Genomic DNA, 13,652 nt, shown 5'->3' on the forward strand with positions numbered 1-13,652 from the left:
CTCTTTGCTGCTGCCCTCTCTGCTGCTGCCCTCTCTGCTTCTGCTCTCTCTGCTGCTGCTCTCTCTGCTGCTGCCCTCTTTGCTGCTGCCCTCTCTGCTGCTGCCCTCTCTGATATGCAGCTACCGGTCTGTGACCGCAGGCTGGTGCTGGTGCTGGTGCTGTTGCTGGTCATCTTGATCCGCATCTGAGGTCCAGTCTAATGCAGCATAAGCGGCACCCACCCTGATCTGATAGATCAGAGCTCCAAAGTGTAGTAGGTGAACTCTCAGCAAAAGCACTGTGAACACCGCTACCCACTTGCAGGTAAGAAAGTAGCTGTGAGTACTGAGTATGTATAGCAACAACAACAACTTGTATTTATATAGCACCTTTAACATAGTAAAACATACCAAGCTTCACAGGAGTGTTATCAACTAAGATTTGACATCGACCAACATAAGGAGATATTAGGGCATATGACCAAAAGCTTGGCCAAAGAGGTAGGTTTTAAGGAGCATTATGATAGTTTAGAATTTAAGTTTAACTTTGTATTATCTGCAAAGTCTAAGTGGAGATTAATTTTAATTGTATTTGAAATCTGACATGATATAATACTATAAACAGATCTGCCTTTGCCCTCATTTCTTCTGACAATCAGCAGTCTTGGTGCAGCAGTATACCCTTATTTGTATGTCTCACTGTGAACAAATAATCCCAGCTCTATGCGTTTCAACTGCTTTGCAACGTATACTATTGTATTTCTGAAAACAAGCTCCTTGTTCAATAGTCTACATGTAAATTTAAATACAGATGGAATTCCAATGATCTTTACCTCATCATGCCGATTGGATCGAAAATTTGACAAATTACTTCTTCAACTTTACCTCTAATGGTATGTTGATTGAGAACAGTGCTCAGTGTGTTATCATTTCCAGCTTAATTGTCTCCTGAATGTGAAACTCGAAACTGAAACTGTTAAACAAAACCAACCACCACTGTTTTGCTTACCAGGGGTAGTGGTGCCAGAACATGAGAAGTGTTTGATGTCATAATCTCCATGGGCCCTATTCCCAACATAGGCCTGTTGACCAACAGAGAAAGAACCAACAAAACCCAACCTGTCTGGTTGATCTCAACTCTACCTTGTCACCATATTCCTCAGTCACCTCCTCTGGAATCCACTGATACGACATGCTTCAGTGGCATCTCCATGGTAAATTGATCTCAGTGTCTCTAACACCTAGAGCTAGAAATTCTAGTCGGGCTATTGAGCTACTGGAACTGGGCTGGGGCAGACCTTCCCGACAACCAGTCTGCACTAGAACTGACACCATCCCCAATCCCGGGGTCAGGGCCATTAATATATAGGGAGTGGACACTTCCAGGACATGCCCCCCCATCACCAACTCGCCGTCCCACCAGAAGAAAAAAAAGCTGAGTCCCTGATCCTTTGCAGCCCGCTCAGTGTCGCTGTATTCAAAAATGTTAAATATACAAAATAATCTGCACACAGTGAACAGGGCAGGGCACATGAGACCAACAGCCTGAAGCCCCCGAGGGCAACCCTTCCGGCCCCAGACTGGTAATGTTGTCGCGGGAGCACGGCACAGATAAAACAAGGAATCAGAGTGGCTGTCATTATTGAAAGAAAAGAAACCAGTCAGGCCCCTCCCGTAGGTTACACGTTCCCACAGACCAATCAGATCACTAGAGCAGTATTAAAGATATGAGTCACATCACATCGACCAACGTATTGGCAGAAGAAGAAGAGTTGCGGGTCATGTGATTCCTATCGACCAATCAGATCTCTAGCAATCAACACCACCTGAAAGGGGCCAAAAGATCAATAATAACAACAGATAAATGTTGCAATCCAGTAGTAAAACTTGCACTGTGCTAAATGATCGTATCTGAACCAGTAGGTTACATAAATCAAACATGTGTAGTTTGTTCTAAAGAGCATTAAACAGGTGAAAGGCACAACACTCTTACGATAGTATTTACGCAAATGCATTTTAACGGAAACTTGAACTGTAACATAACCAGCAAAATTTCAAGTGCAGTTTGAGCCCGAAGCAGAAACTCTACCCCACTGTGTGTAGTTTCAGCTGGGAATGTCAGCGTTGACCTGGATAGAAAGGCGTAATTCACAAAGAGCACGTCGATATTCTTCATTGTCACGATCAAACTCCAAGGCCTTTTCAAAGCAATCAATAGCTTCACACTTTTCCCCGTCCAGCTGGTGCAGTAACCCAAGAACACCAAACGCCTTGCTGTTTCTGGGATTCCTGTCAATTTGTTTTGTTGCAATCTTTCTCAAGTTTGAGCAACACAATTCCCAAGCTTTTGTGCCACGTTAGATTTTAAGTCCTTCCAGAAAATGTGTGATGGCCTTTGATTCAGATCTTTTGTGACGCAGTTCAAATAACCCAGCCTGGAAACATATTGCCTGCTCATTATCAGGACGATTATCCTCTAATTTCAGTAGATTGCTGTAGATCTCCTCTGCTTTGAGATATTCTCCATTTAATGAACAGATTCCTGCAAAATCCAGTTTTGCAAAAATAAAAGTTAATGGGCGGAGCTCAAATGCCTTTTTAAAATGGTACTTACATAGTTTAATCAATTCAGCTTTCTGTTGAAAAGCAGGATTGCGATGGTTTTTGCTGCCTGGATTGTTGATCAGTTGAAATAGTTTTTTTCTCTAACACAGACCTATTTGGTGGTGTAAGAAGGTAGAGTTTGGCCTAATTTCTAATGCTTTCTTCAACAGCGCCACAGCTTTTTCACATCTCCTTCTCTTCTCAAAAATTTTGCTATATAACGCGTTACATATGGAAGGTCAGGGGACTTCTGCAATGCTTGTTCAACTAATTTGAAAGCTTCCTCCTTTTCCTTGAACTCTTGGGGGGAAAAATTCAGTTGGTTGCGCCTCCCGTTAGCGCCTTAAGAGGGCGCTAACAGAACGCAAACCAGCTAGCGCCTGGGCGCAGTACTGCCCACGCCTCCTGCAAAATTCAGCGGGAGGTTAGTGCTGGCGCTAACCGGTAGCGCCCTGCAGCGCTGCGCTGCTGGCGATGACGTCATTGGCGTGCGCAGCGCCCTGTTCACACCCTGGCCACGATCTTCGGGAGCGCCCCCTGACTTACCACCGGACGCTATGTCCGACGGGGTCAGGGAGGCGTACCTGCGGCCAGGGAGGTGCAATTTAAAGGCGAGGTGCGGGGCGGCCATTTTTTGTTGCTGGCTGCCTGCCAGCACCTGCCTGCGCTCCCGTCCCAGACCTCCTGAAACGCCCCCCCGCCCCCCTGCAGAGTGCTGGCTGTGCTCCAAGAGCCCGGCACTTCTTTTGAGTGCCGGGCTCTTTTGCCTGTGCTCCCGATCCCCAGGGGCCCAGCTGGGCTCCAGGTCATGCTGCACGAGGCCCCTCCCCTTTAAGAAGGGGATGAAGGCCTGCAATACCACAGCGCAACGTGCCGCAGCGTGTGGCACTGCGGCATATAACGCCGCAATATTGACTCACAGCGCCCAAAGATGGATGCGGGACACTTCCAGTAGCGCCCCGCTTCCCTCTTGGGGTGCAACCACTCAATTTCCGGCGCAGGGACGCTAATTTTTCCGGGGTGCTACTTTTAGTGCCCCGGCGAATTTAGCGCCTCAGTTGAGGCGCTACTCAATTTTTAGCCCTTGTAGTTTTAGAACCAACAGCACCATAGCTACAGAGTCATCTGGATCAAGCTCCAGCACACATCGCCACTGCTTCACTGATTGACTGCGTTCACGGCTCTCTGGTGTACCAGAAAACCCTTCCAGACGAAACAGAGCAGTCGCATAACCAACATTCCATTCAGTGTCATCAGGATCTTCTTCCAGAGCCTTTTTAAAACATTCCTTTGCCTCTTCATAATATTGACTAGCAGAACTCAACAGTGACCAACCCTTCTCCTCGTATACTTCAGGTATCAGTGCTGTATACCGAGAGCCATTAATAAATCGTTTACAGATCATCTCCAGCTTGTCGAGGTAGGACTGGGCCTAGTTTCCATAGGTGATGATGCATCTTCTTTCAAATTCATGTTTATGATTCTCCCTCAGAATCTTTTCAGCTTCCTTTAAGTTTTGTATTGCCTCTTCACAGTCACCCTGCAGACTGTTTACAAAAGCGAGATGGTTGTAAGACATGGCCTGATATTTCACACCAGCCTGTAATAAATCTTGTAATCCATACTTCATGTCGTCCCAGTTAATGCTTTCTTTCTATGGGCCCAACATGAATTGACACTGAAGCTAGACAGGTTTTGCTTTCAAGCAATCGTTCAGTGTGTTGCTGCAAGAAAGCACAAAATAATTAAAGCCCATCTTATGTGTCCCCTGTTGAGTTGAATCAGATATTCGTGTCTTTCTCACAGGGACTTCTTCAATCTCTTTGAGCAAACACCGTGTAAGACGAGACCCATTGCACATCATTAAACTACTTTATTTTACAGCGAGTTAATAAAACAGAGCAACAATTACAATTGAATTCAGTTATTCCAATCGATATACCTTGGCTTTGAGGAATAACACAATATATTGAATACACTAAGCGACCTCAGAATCTCTTCAGCTTGCCATAAATTATTGAATGACTCCTCATAGCTGCCTTTCATACAGTTTACAAAAGCAAGTATTATAAGGCATGGCCTGATATTTCACAATATCAGATTTTATTGTATAATTTAGTCGTTCCTGCAAATCATCCCACTCAACATTTTCCATCTGCAGATTCCACATGAAGTGACATTGTAGCTGAAGTCATTTCACTTACAAGGGAATCTCTTTCAGTATCAAACAAACAAAAACAGATAGAAAAAGACCAGCTGGACCATGGAGCCTGTTCCACACCGTCATAAAATCATAGAACCATAGAATGGTTACAGCACGGAAGGAGGCCATTGGGCCCGTCGAGCCCGTGCCAGCTCTCTGCAAGAGCACTTCAGCTCATCCCTCTCCCCTGCCCTTTCCCCATAGCCCTGCAAATTTTTTCCTTCAGGTACTTATCCAATTCCCTTTTGAAAGCCACGATTGAGTCTACCTCCACCGCTCTATCAGACAGTGCATTCCAGATCCTAACCACTTGCTGCGTAAAAATGTTTTTCCACATTTCTCCTTTGGTTCTTGTGCCAATCACCTTAAATCTGTGTCCTCTGGTTCTTGACCCTTCCACCAATGGGAACAGTTTCTCTCTATTCTGTCTAGACCCCTTATGATTTTGAACACCTCTATCAAATCTCCTCCCAACCTTCTCTGCTGTAAGGAGAACAACCCCAGCTTCTTTAACACCACAACCTCCATTACCCCTGACCACCAACCAGCCTTGCAGCCTCCCTGAAAATAGACTGATAATCAATGCCACTATGCTAATAGAATGGGGTAAATTCTCTTTAATTACTTGGCATTCCAGAATTTTCACCAGTGTTTCAGGAGCATATTTCATCATTTAGACCCCTTTTCTGTGACGAACTTGCATACAGCGGGAATCCAGAATCGGATCCTGGGATCTTTCTGCTTACATGGCTGAGCTATGCAGGAATTATTTATGACTTTCACAGCTCCCACGTTGGGTGTTAGAGTGGGGACATAGAACTGAATCCAAGTTAACAGAAACACACAGATCTCTCACAGAGATCTTTTATTTTAACATTAACACACGGATTAAATAAGAAACACAACTTGCCAGCACAGGCCGCCGGGCCGAATGGCCTTGCTCTGTGCTGTAAGTTTCTTGAGCTGTTTTGAAGTCCTGAAGTGCCCGGTGGCCAAACTGACAAAAACCCGAAGTCTGTTGAAATTTTGGACGTCTTATTTCCATTAGAACAGGACACGTTTGTCATCATCGACTGCAGTAAAAGGAACTAGGTATTGTTAAGTTCTTATATTCTTTGGCCTAGAAATTCAGTATCGCCACGTTTGGGACGCTGCAGCCGGGCGATCGCTAAATTTAGCGACCGGCGCAGCTTAGCGCCACCTTCGCCGAAATTGAGTTGCATCGCCCCAAGAGGTTGCTGCTGTGCTAAAGCAGGCAGTGCACGACTATCATAAGGCGCTAAGCCGGCAAGCCGGGGCGCTACCACCGAGGGCGGGCGCAGCGCAGGTGCGGCGAGTTGCTGATTGAAGGCAGACATGCTGGCACCGGTCAGCTCTTAAAGGGGGAGGGTCGATTTGTTTTGCTGCGACACCCTGCACACTGCAGTCCTGAATCAAGGCCTCAACATAGCTGCTTCACCAGTTCAACGCCCAGGACTATGGATAAGGCTAGGGAGCAAGCGTAGCGCTTCAGCGAGGGTGCCCTGAAGCTACTGGTTGGCGCAGTGGAGTGCAGGCGACCTTCCTCTTCCCTGATAGTGGCAGGAGGCTACTGCCCAGCGAGTATAGAAAAGCCTGGAGGGAGGTGGCAAATAGGGTGACCTCCAACAGCATGGTTGCCAGGACTCCTGTGCAATGCAGAAAAAAGTTCAACGACCTCACTCGGGTTGTCAGGGTGAGTACCCTTTCCAGTATCCTCTTCATCCCTGCTTGTGCACCTCACTTTATGGCCAAAGGGACCTGAAAGCCCCAATGCCCAGCCCTCATCCAACAGCTATGGGACTCTCATGAAAATCACTTGCACATTCAGCACTTTACACACTGTCAGGGCTATTCCACCATGGGAGGCAGTGCAGCCAAGATGAGGGCTTGACACTGTCAGGGCTATTCCACCATGGGAGGCAGTGCAGGCAAGATGAGGGCTTGACACTGTCAGGGCTATTCCACCATGGGAGGAAGTGGAGGCAAGATCAGGGCTTGACAGTGTACTTAGAGTCCGTCCTTTCTCTTGCAGGGCAAGCTGGCCCACAATCGCAGGCAGCAGCGACGGACCGGGGGAGGCCATCCTGACCTTAAAGAGCTCAGCGACCTGGAGCAGTGAGTGGAGCGGATCATGGCAGGCCGGCTGATTGGCCCCGTCGCCACTGGAGATGCCAGCCCCGGTCTGGACAGCAATGGTAAGGTCATCACGTTTTTGACCTCTCTCTTTCCACTTGTGCCTCACACCAGCATCCTTTGCCACTCTCGAACCAATGCAGTGCATAGCAGCACTCATGCCTCCCTCGCTGCCGCCCTGTCCTCACTCTAAAGCAACTCTTGTGCCTCCCTGCTTTCAGATGCTGATTCGCCAGGTGAGGAGGCGGGCCCTCAAGCTGGCACTGTGTCTGATTCAGAATTCGAGGAGGAGGAAGAGGAAGCCGGCCCATCAGTGCCACCCTCAGCCGACGCAGCCCATGGCCATGATGGGGACACGTCTTCCCTGGCGGGGAGCAGGGGGGAAGGATCTGATGAGGGTGAAGCTCCGGGGCCCAGCAGGCTGCAGCAACGCGGGAGGGGTGGGGACGCTCGGCGGCCTTCTCCCCGGAGGGTGAGTGCATTCTCCAGTCCTTGTTGGCTTCTCATGGATGTGCTGGAATTGTTTACCCACAACATCTCTTTGTCCGTTTGGTCTGAGCAAATCCAGGCGAGATCTTAACCTTCGGTTAAAGAACATCATGGCTGGGGCCTGGTTGGTGACTGCATGTGTCGCATTCCGGTAGACAAACAGGAAATTGTCCACCTTGTGCTGCAGCGGAATGTTGTCATTGTACATAGCCTTTATTGCCTTCTTAAATGTTTGTGCGAACCTCTCAGCCAATCCATTTGTGGCTGGATGATACGGGGCGGATGTGTAATGCCTTACCCCATTCTTTTTCAAGAACCTCCGGAACTCTTCGGACACAAACTGTGGTCTGTTGTCGGAGCAAATCTGTTCTGGCAAGCCATTCCTAGCAAAAATGGTCCGTAGGACTGCAATAGTTTTCTCCATGGTGGTGGAGGACATTTTGATGACCTCAGGCCATTTCGAGTACGCATCCACGGCTATTAAAAACATTGAGTCCATGAATGGACCAGCAAAATCAATATGCACCCATTGCCATGGAGATGAGGGCCACTCCCATGGGTGTAGAGAGGCCTGTGGTGGTGCATTTTGGACTTTCTGGCATCCTGAGCAGCTCTTGGTCAGGTCCTCGATTTGTTTATCGATTCCCGGCCACCACACATAAGCCCTGGCTAGGCTTTTCATTTTTACCCCTCCCAGATGACCCTCATGAAGCTCATTGAGCACTCTATCCCTTAACTTGGGTGCAATTACCACTCGGGATCCACACATCAAGGTCCCCCGACACACTGACAGCTGTTCTCTCCTTGTCGAGAAAGCTGGCAACAGTGAGTCGCCATGTGCTGGCCATCCCTTCACCGTCAAATAATATACTCGAGACAGTGTCGGGTCATTTCGGGTTTCCTTTTTGATACAAGCGTTAGTTACCGGTAGGTATTCAACTATAGTCGAATGGAATATTTCGACAGGATCAACTGCTGGTGCTTCCTCCGCAGTAGGCAGTGGCAGGCGTGATAGCCCATCAGCATTTCCATGCTGTTTCGTGCCCTTATATTCAATCTCATAGTGGTGCACCCCAAGAAAAAGTGACCATCTTTGTAGTCGTTGCGCAGTCATCAGTGGAACGCCCTTCTTCGGATTAAAAATGGAGACAAGAGGCTGGTGATCAGTCAGCAAGGTGAATTTCTGCCCGTGCAGATAGTGATTGATCTTTTTCACTCCCCACACTAGGCTGAGGGCCTCCCTGTCAATCTGGGCGTAGTTACGCTCGGCTGAGGTTAGTGATCGTGACGCAAAGGCTATTGGCCTCTCTGAGCCATCCGAGAATTTGTGCGAAAGCACCGCTCCAATGCCGTAGGGTGACGCATCACATGCCAACCGAATTGGTAATGCCGGGTTGTAATGGGCCAATACCTCTTTCGATGTGATTAGTGTTTTGCTCTTCTGGAAAGCTCGTCTACATTCGTCACTCCACTTCCATGGCACCCCAGTTTGCAGCAGGATGTTCAGTGGGTGTAGTATTGTAGACAAATTTGGCAAGAACTTATGGTAGTAGTTTACCAGCCCGAGGAACGACCTCAGTTGTGACACATTTTCCGGTGCTGGAGCCTTGACTACTGCCTCAATCTTCTCTGGGGACTTATGTAACCCCTCTTTATCGATAACGTGGCCACAATACGAGATCTGTTTTCTGAAAAACTCGCATTTGGGGCGGTTAGCTCGGAGCCCATATTCCTGCAATCTAGTGAGCACCTGCTCCAGGTTGGCAAGGTGATCACTGTCATTTTCGCCCATGACCAGGATGTCGTCCAAATAACACTGGGTCCCTGGGATCCCTGGCAGGACTTGTTCCATTGCCCTCTGCCAAATAGCCGGAGCTGATGCTACCCCGAATACCAGCCGGTTGTATTGGTAGAGACCTTTATGGGTGTTGATAGTGTGGTATTTTTTTGATGCTTCTTCTACCTCCATTTGCAGATACGCCTGGGCCAGATCAATATTAGTGAAGCGTTTCCCTCCAGATAGCGAGGCGAAAATATCTTCAATCCGCGGAAGTGGATATTGTACGGTGTGAAGGACCGGGTTCACTGTTACCTTAAATTCCCCACAGATGCGAACCTTCCTTGGTTCCCCAGGCGTGCTGCTCAACGACTTTTTCATCAGAGGGACGGTGGGTGTAGCCCACTCGCTCCAGTCTACCTTGGACAGTACAGCTGAACGTTCCAGACTCTCCAGCTCTGCTTCGACGGCTGGGCGGATTACATAAGGTACCGGTCTGGCCTTAAAAAATTTTGGGCTTGTGTTTTCTTCAATTTTAATCGTCGCTGTCATGCCTTTTAGTGTTCCGAGTCCTTGCTGGAACACTTCTTTCGCGTCAGTTAGGACCTTTGACAGTCGCCCAGGTGTGACGTCGTCATCCTTTTTGTCAGACACAGTCAGTGCCAGTATGGAATGCCAATCCAGTTGTATTTTCCAGATCCATTCACGTCCCAGTAATGGTGGTCCTCCATCTTGCAATACATACAGGTCTAGTTTTGGTGTTTCCTTACCTTTATATATAACGGTCACCCTTATTTTTCCTTTGGGGTAGACTTTTTGCCCCGTGTACATCTTCAAAATAATTTTTGTGTCTCTCAAGGGTATGTGTGAGAATAGCCGCTCGTAGTCCCGTCGGTTTATGACTGTTAGGGCTGATCCTGTGTCCAATTCCATCTTTACCTGGACTCCTGCTATCTTGAGAGTGACCCAAATGGTTCGGTGATCCTCCGTTGTGATCACATTATTTAGTTTCAGACAACTCAGTTCCCTGCTTTCGGAGTCATTATCACTCTTTTGTTCGTCTGAACTATTCTCCGTCATATTATGTACCTTCTTGTACTTTTCTTTGGTAGGTTTCTTATTGCTGGTTTTGTTTCCTGACCTGCAGACTCATGCTATGTGTCCTACTTTTCCACACTGTCTGCACACCTTGTCTTTGAACCAGCAATCATTCTGGTCGTGTGTTGTTCTGCCGCAGCGATAGCACTTCTCTGTTCTATATGACATTTCGTTTGTGCCATATTCTTGCGGTCTCTGTTGTATCTCTGCAGCGCCCCGTGCTGCTGCTTCATATGATACCGCAATGCTGAAAGCCTTTTCCAGCGTAAGGTCCTTTTCAGATAAAAGCCGTTTCTGGGTTCCTTCACTTTGAAGCCCACACACAAACTTGTCCCTTAATGTATCTGCCCGTCCCGCTCCAAACTGGCAGTGTTTCGATAGTTTGCGCAGTTCTGTTAAATAATCAGCATTGCTTTCATCCTTATGCTGGTTCCGTTTGTGAAACTTGAATCTTTCTTCTATCAGCAGCGGTGTGGGGTTTAAATGTTCCTGTAGTATCGTTACTATATCTTCAAAACTCTTTTCCATTGGCTTCGTTGGGGTTACTAAATTTTGTAATAAACCATATGTCTTTGCACCCATTAAATTTAACAATACCGATGCTTTCTTGCCATCTGACACCTCATTTGCCTTGCAGTATACCTCTATTCGTTCGACATATGTAGTCCAATCTTCGACTTCATTGTCAAACGCGGTGATACTGCCACTCTTTGGCATTTTGGGTGTGTTTTAAAATGGCGTCTCCCAATGGCTTAAAATGACGTCTCCCGCGCTTTCCTTCCTCCCCCGCTGCTGCCAACGCCGCTCTCGGCGGTCCTCGTGGCAATGGCGGCGCGTCGTTGGTTTCTGCGCGTCTCTCTCTCCCTCTCTTTGATGCTGCTCGGCCCCTGAATACCGGCTGTGCCCTGTGCGCTCTGCCCTCTCTCTCTCTTCCCCGTCGACGCTTCTCGGCCCTTTGTTGTGCCGCTCGGTCGGGCTCTAGCCCGCCGCTGTCCGGGAAGGGTCTGCGCACTACCTGTTGCCAGCCCATTTCGCTGGACCACCTCGACTGGAAAGCCAAGCCTGGCTTTCGACAGCCTCCCCCGCAATTCTCGAGTCTCTGCTGGATGACTGGGCGGCTGCCCGTGGTCGACGCCCGAGTCTCTGGCCTTGACCTCCAATCCACTGATCTCCAGGAATGAATCCCCGGGAGGTGATGCAGAGTTGCAGGTAGGTTCGAACTTGCCTTGTCGCCAATGTTGTGTCTGTGTATAATAAGAAACAGACTGCAGGAGAACGGTACAACAGGTGTTTACTCAATGTGGCTCACACTGGGAACTGATCTGTACAGATTACTACTCAGTGCTATATACAGGTGTGGTCACTGCCGGTACTGCAGTATACATGAGCTGTAAAAGATAGTTCCCCCCTTAAAGGTATATACATTACAGAGATGTACTGACATCTCCTTCTGAAGAGGGCATTCGTCACCTGGCGGATGTAGCAATGTACCGCGAACTGGGAGATATTGGCAATGTCCCCAGTAGCGGATTGGAAGGAGCCGGTGGCATAGAGGTCGAGAGCCACCGTCACCTTCACTGCCACCGACAGAGACGTCCTGCTCCTCAGCTGTGGCTGCAGATCTCTCTGAAGCAGGTGGCAGATCTCTGTGACCACCTCCCTTCTGAATCGCAACCTCCGAACACACTGCTCCTCAGACTTGTTCAGATATGAGAACAGCTGGCGGTATACCCTGGGTGGGTAAGGCCTCCTGTGCCGACACTTATTGGCCCTTCTCCGTCTGGCCATGACTGGCATTCTCTCTCGGTGTCTCTGAGCCCTTTGAATGCAATGCAGAAAGCCAACATTTCCACCCATTGCAGCCCCCATTATATGTGGCGACTCAAGGCTATGGCACTGAAAGTTAAATCCAACTGCAAAGCTCTGGCCTTAAGCCAGAAGTACCTGTGCGAGCGCTGAGTCAAAGCAGAAAGCTCTCTCCCTTTGTCTCTCTGCAAATCTCTCTCTCTCTCACACAGAAGGAGTGGAACAAAATGGCTGCCACAAAGAATGGAGGAAGAGTCCCCTTTAAATAGCACCCCCTGCGCCCCACAGCGACTGGGAACCTTTCCGCTCAACCAGTCGCTGGGAGCGCTAGGTGCACAGAAGGGTGGCGCCACTGAAGTTCCGGTTCGGGGCGCACCAAGGGCGTTGCACCATGAAAGGACGTCAGGATCTGCGCGCGCAGCTGAGCGGGCGCTACGGTTTTGCGCCATTGCTAAATCTTCACTCAAGTTCACGAGAGGCGCAGATCGCGCCGCGCCCGGGTGCAAGCCGCTTCGCGCCCCACTTATCGCCCTCTTAAGACGCTAGCGGCTGGCGCTACCAACTGAACCTCTAGGCCTTTGTGTCTACAATTCCCTCGTGATTTTCACATGCACAGCTCAATGCTTGGTTCCTTCAAGTGTGGATATTCCCCTTGTTGTTCATGTTTGGTTAAAAGTTTAGTGGAGTTACTTCATGTGTGTCACTTGTTGCAGTTTAGTGGTGTCTTATCTCAAGACAGTGTCAGCCAGTTCTGCTGGTCCCATAGCAACCCAAGATTTTTCCTTGGTTACAAGCTGCCTTTCTCTAACATAATGTCTGTCAAAATGTTCCTCCATATTCCACGTTTCTCAGCTTGCAGTTTAATGTGGTTTAGCCAGCATTAAATTTCTCTTTTGTATTACAGTTCTTCCTGTTGTTAGAGATGTTTAAAACAGATATTTCCTTCAGCTACTCACTCTTTTAAACAGATGAGCTATCAGGAAAATTAAACTCATTCAATTTTTAAAAATTAATTCACAGGATGGCAAGGCCGGCATTTATTGCCCATCCCTAATTGCCCTAGAGAAGGTCATAGAGTCATAACGACACAGAAGGAGCCCATTCGGCCCATCGAGTCCATGCCGGCTCTCTGTAGAGCAATCCAGTCAGTCCCATTCTCCCGCCCTATCCCCGTAGCCCTGCAAGTTTATTTCCCTCAAGTGCCGATCCAGTCTCCCCTTGAAATCATTGAGTGTCTCCGCTTCCACCACTTTCATCGGCAGCGAATTCCAGGTCACCACCAGTCGTTGCGTAAAAAAGTTTTCCCTCACATCCCCGCTGTATCTCTTGCCCAAAACCTTAAATCTGTGTCCCCTAGTCCTTGTACCATCAACCAGTGGAAACAGCCTTTCCCCGTCTAGCCTATCCTAACCCGTCATAATCTTGTACACCTCTATCAAATCACCCCTCAACCTCCTTTGCTCTAATGAAAACAAATCCAGCTTCTCCAACCTGTCCTTATAGCTAAGATGCCCCATCCCCGGAACCATTCTGGTAAATCTC

At 48.4% G+C, this 13,652-nt stretch overlaps 1 pseudogene; it reads right to left on the minus strand.

Moving 5' to 3' along the window:
* Positions 1-4,015: 4,015 nt before the first annotated feature.
* The window catches only part of LOC147081071 (interferon-induced protein with tetratricopeptide repeats 5-like), a 36,396-nt pseudogene continuing 26,759 nt past the window's right edge, over positions 4,016-13,652 (minus strand).

This window comes from Somniosus microcephalus, unplaced genomic scaffold, assembly GCF_052327205.1.
Source record: "Somniosus microcephalus isolate GS21.2 unplaced genomic scaffold, FLI_Smic_1.0 scaffold815, whole genome shotgun sequence".
In the NCBI taxonomy this organism is placed as follows: Eukaryota; Metazoa; Chordata; class Chondrichthyes; order Squaliformes; family Somniosidae; genus Somniosus; species Somniosus microcephalus.